Source organism: Tasmannia lanceolata, unplaced genomic scaffold (genome assembly GCF_043159265.1).
Source record: "Tasmannia lanceolata isolate RefF3 unplaced genomic scaffold, GAP_Taslan_0.1 ptg000114l, whole genome shotgun sequence".
Classification (NCBI taxonomy): Eukaryota; Viridiplantae; Streptophyta; class Magnoliopsida; order Canellales; family Winteraceae; genus Tasmannia; species Tasmannia lanceolata.
The window spans coordinates 2,205-7,500 of NW_027518791.1; the positions used below are offsets into that span (position 1 = coordinate 2,205).

A 5,296-nucleotide genomic window follows, 5' to 3' on the forward strand; every position below is an offset into this window, starting at 1 on the left:
TGCGCGGGAAAAATGAGAGGGGGGGGGAACATCTATATGTGGGATATATCCATCCATATTGAATTGCAGATACATCAATGATAGAATCATTTCTGATTGGACCAAATAATGGAATGGTCCTCCAATAGATATGAAAGAAGATGGGCAAGAAATAAAATAGGAGCAGACACTTTTTCGATATAGGAATCAGTATCTAATGAATTCAATGGTTCCAACATAAATGAAAGAAGGGGATGGGATCACCAATGAGATCGAGATCTCATAAGGGGGATATGGCGAAATTGGTAGACGCTACGGGCTTGATTGGTTGAGCCTTGGTATGGAAACCTACTAAGTGGTAACTTCCAAATTCAGAGAAACCCTGGAATTAAAAATGGGCAATCCTGAGCCAAATCCAGTTTTCTGAAAACAAGGGTTCAGAAAGCGAGAATCAAAAGAAGGATAGGTGCAGAGACTCAATGGAAGCTGTTCTAACGAACGGGGTTGACTACATTGGTAGAGGAATCCTTCTATCAAAACTCCAGAAAGGATGACCTTATTTAAGTACATAGACGTACTTAAATATCAAATGATTAATCACGACCCGAATCCGGATTTTTTGATTATTTATATGAAAAATTGCAGAATTCTTGCTAAATTAAATCGATTCCAAAAGGAAGAATCGAAGATTCAGTGATCAAATCATTTACTCCAGAGTCTGAAAGATCTTTTGAAGAACTGATTAATCGGACGAGAATAAAGATAGAGTCCCATTCTACATGTCAATACCGACAACAATGAAATTTATAGTAAGAGGAAAATCCGTCGACTTTTGAAATCATGAGGGTTCAAGTCCCTCTATCCCCAATAAAAAAAAAAAAGGCCTATTTTATTCCATTCCCTAACCATTTATCCTCTTTTTTCGTCAGTGGTTCAAAATGAGCTTAGCTATGTTTCTCACTCACTCTACTCTTTCACAAATGGATCCGACCAGAAATCTTTCTCTCTTATCACAAGTCTTGTGATAGATATGATCTACGTACAAATGAACATATATGGCAAGGAATCTCCATTATTGAATCATTCACAGTCCATATCATTACTCTTACACTTACAAAGTCTTCTTTTTGAAGATCCAAGAAATTCCAAGGCTGAGGTAAGATTTTCTAATGTTTTTTGAGTCCCTTTAATTGACATAGACCCAAGCCCTCTAGTAGGATGATGCGTCGGGGATGGTCGGGATAGCTCAGCTGGTAGAGCAGAGGACTGAAAATCCTCGTGTCGCCAGTTCAAATCTGGTTCCTGGCACGTGGTTAATATATCGAATAGATACTCATACAAATGAATCGATATGGATCGGGATCCATATTCTATTCGTTAATAGTCTAGATCATGATACATACTTATCCATCTAGGGATATATCTAGATCCCCCATTTTTTTTTTTGATGGGTAAAGAAAAGAATTAGATTCTGTTCCCTCTTCTTTTTTGTTTGTTCATACTGTACCTGCTCTCGCTCAAAAAGAATGTTAATACTTCATACATATTTGAATTGAAGTTAGTTGGCTGAAAACCCAAAAGTCTAGTCTAGAGAGAATCGAAGGGTAGGAATAGACAGGATTCATTTCAGATACAGTACAAAGAAAATCTGATCCCCTTTTCATTTCTGAATTTTGAGTTCATAATTTCATATTTTCTTTCATATTCTATTTCTTCACTTTCTCTTTCTTCACTCCCTCCTACGTGACTTTTCGGGGCCCATCTAAGTGATGTGCGCGGTACAAAGTTCATGGTGCAGAACTCTTTTGATTCATCCTATTGGCTTTGCTCATCCGAAATGGATATCTTCCAAATTGGGGAATATCAATGAAGCCCCTTTAGTAGCCCATTCATAATACTGAGATGAGAGTCCAGTTATTCTGTTTCATCTAGAACAGAACATAAAAAGATTCCTTGAATATCTGGAGTCGTAGAAGTGAATATTAGTTTCTTATCATTCAATGAGCATCTTGTATTTCATAGAAATTGGGGGCAATATAATCCTTACGTAGGGGCCAGCCTATCCAACTTTCAGGCATCAAGATACGTTTCAGGCGTGGATGATTTTCATAAGAGATTCCCAACATATCATAAGATTCCCGTTCTTGAAAATCAGCACTTTTCCAAATCCAGAAAACAGACGGGATTCTAGGATTCCTCCTTGGGGCAAATACTTTTATGCATACCTCTTCGGGTTGATCCACACCATACTGTATTCTCGTAAGATGATACACACTAGCTAACAACCCGCCCGGTGCTACATCATAAGCACACTGGGAACGTAGATAATTGTAACCATATACATATGAAATGACAGCAATGGAGTACCAATCCTCGGGCTTTATTTGTAAAGTCTCTATTCCTTGGTAATCGAAGCCCAAAGATCTATGCACTAGCTCATGCTTGACTAGCCAAGCAGATAAACGACCTTGCATCTTCTTGATCTCTCCCACATTTGTATTTGTATGAGTATTTCACATTTACGATGAAATTTATGAAGATTTACCCGCTGTTTGTTATTCTGCACAAAAGCATCCTGCCTAATTCACTAATTCGTGGGAAGATACTGAACTTTTGTATTTGAAAGATGTTTCAGTTTCAGGAGGTATTTCTGAAGTAGATGGAGATTTATAGAGTAATCCTTGATCGTAATTTCCAGTATGAGTACTGCGTCCAACATGAAACTTGTGATTGGTAGTAAAATATCGATTTTCCTGTTGAGACCCAATTTGATCTTCATAGATTTCTCGAGATACTTTCTTACGAAGTTTCGTTATAGCATCTATAACTGCCTCTGGTTTGGGTGGGCAGCCCGGCAAATAGACATCCACAGGAATTAGCTTATCGACTCCCCGAACGGTACTATAAGAATCCGTACTGAACATCCCTCCTGTAATAGTACAAGCTCCCATCGCAATGACATATTTTGGTTCAGGCATTTGCTCATATAATCTCACTAAGGAAGGCGCCATTTTCATTGTTACTGTGCCGGCTGTTAAAATGAGGTCTGCTTGCCTAGGACTCGATCTTGGTACCAATCCATAACGATCAAAGTCGAATCGCGAGCCTATTAATGAAGCAAATTCAATGAAGCAACAACTGGTACCATAGAGAAGCGGCCATAAACTGGAGAGTCTTGACCAATTCGAAAGATCATTCGATGTAGTTGAAATAACTGAATTTTGGGTTGTTTGGTCAAGTAACGGAAACTCAATAGAATTAATAACTGTCTCAATGTAATCTTTTCTTTGTTTTTGATTTTGATTGTCTGAATATTCAGGAGCTAAGACCATTCCAATGCTCCTTTTCGCCATGCATAAACTGAACCAACAATTGGGATAAGCACGAAAATGAAAGCTTCTATAAATACAGATACACCCAATACATCGAAACTCATTGCCCATGGATAAAGAAAGACCGTTTCAACATCAAAAACAACAAAAACTAGAGCAAACATGTAATAGCGAATTCGGAATTGTAACCAAGCATCCCCCATTGGTTCTATACCCGATTCATAACTAGAGAGTTTCTCTGGTCCTTCACTAATCGGGGCTAAAACTCCCGAAATTAGAAATGCTAAAATAGGAATAAGACTTGATATTATTAGAAATGCCCAGAAAATATCATATTCGTAAAGCAGAAACATAGATGCACTCTCATGAATGTGGAATATACCGAATTAGTCGATTCAAATTGGAATTGTCAATTCATCCATAACTGCTTAGTCGAAACAACAATTTTGATCGAACCACATAGTTGAGTTTGTTTGCTGCGGGTCATGCCTCGTTTCAAGATTCATCCAATAGAATCCCACTTACCCTTTCTTCAATTCTATTTAGATATGGTGTAGACATATTATGTTCTTGTACAAATAAGACTCTCTCACTTTACCTTGGGTTTTCTATAAAAAAAAAAATAAATGAAAGAATATTTTCATTTTCATCAAAAATGAATAAAAAAAAGATTAATTCAATATTAATTATATTATCTATAATTATGTGAAAATAAAATGGAAATATTCCATTTTCAATGAAAATATTCAATGAATATAATATAATAATATAATAAAATCAAAGAAGAGGTCTGGCTCATTTTTTTTTTTCTCTTTTGTAGTAGAATGCCTAGCTCGGGATTTAGGGTATATTCTACTCGGTTGGCGTTGGTGTATTCTTTTCATTAAGATCGGGGTATAGAATCATTGTTTCTATTGATTCGATATGAATACATAAACAGAAACAGAATGCATCGACCAATTAGACTCTCTCCTTGTCCCAGATTTATACTTAATTGATTTGATTCAATCTTCAATCTGTTGAATTATGAGGAACCCTTACATAGAACAACTCATGGGTTCCTATACCCAAATTAGATACTTTTGACCTGTACTATCCCGACAGGACCCCCCAGAAACAATCGAGTTATTTAAATCGAGTTAAAAGTCTTGAAAGAGTCATCCTATTTCGGACCCATTTCTAGTACCCAAAATCGCTATTTGGAATGACTCGAAATACTTATTAATGTAATAACACCTAGTAAGACCAACCAATGGGTTAGGTTTCGTGACAATCAAAAGAGGTTTCGTTTGAAGCAAACCCACACAATGGAGCGTACCACAATGGTAGAGTCGGCCGAATCATAAATTATCTACAGAAGATAGCTCTGATGGAATCACGCGTTGTCGAACAATTCGACAGACCAAATCCCCAAAAACACTCATAGAAATAGAAGAGAGCACAAACGTTGATACCTTTAGGACCAATTCATTATTTCTGAAACAATGAATTTGGGTTGTTGTTCCACCAAAGAGCGATCAGTCGGGGGATTGGATTCCTAACTCATCCAAGTTCAAACAGACCCCTAATCTTCTTGCATAAAGTCTGCATCGGTAGAATCGACAGAATTGAAATGATGAGCAATTGGATTGGAGTAGGTTGGGATACAAAAAAATAAGTATTGTACAGAAAGATAAAAAATAACTAAACTACTTGCTTTGCCTTTGCTAGGCCGGCTATACGAAGAAAAGTCTAGTCTATTTTACAATGTTTACAATGAAACTTACCGAAGAGCTTTCTTTTTGAAACTCTGGCTTTTCTACAAATACAAGAACAGGTCCTAGATCCGTGTGACTTACTATTACTATTAGATTCGATTTTGTTGGGTCAGGTTGGGGTTTTTGGCTAGGCTCGTGTTATGATTTTGACTTCATAATCAATTGGCTTGGGTATACCAAACCAAAGAAAAGGTGTATCACTCAATCTTTGATCATGGACAAGAAAAA

General features: G+C 37.0%; 1 non-coding gene across 1 annotated transcript; it reads left to right on the forward strand.

The window, feature by feature from the left end:
* The first annotated feature begins 1,214 nt into the window (after positions 1 to 1,214).
* Positions 1,215 to 1,287, forward strand: TRNAF-GAA (transfer RNA phenylalanine (anticodon GAA)). Its single transcript has one exon. It is a non-coding gene; the product is annotated as a tRNA-Phe (tRNA).
* Positions 1,288 to 5,296: the final 4,009 nt, after the last annotated feature.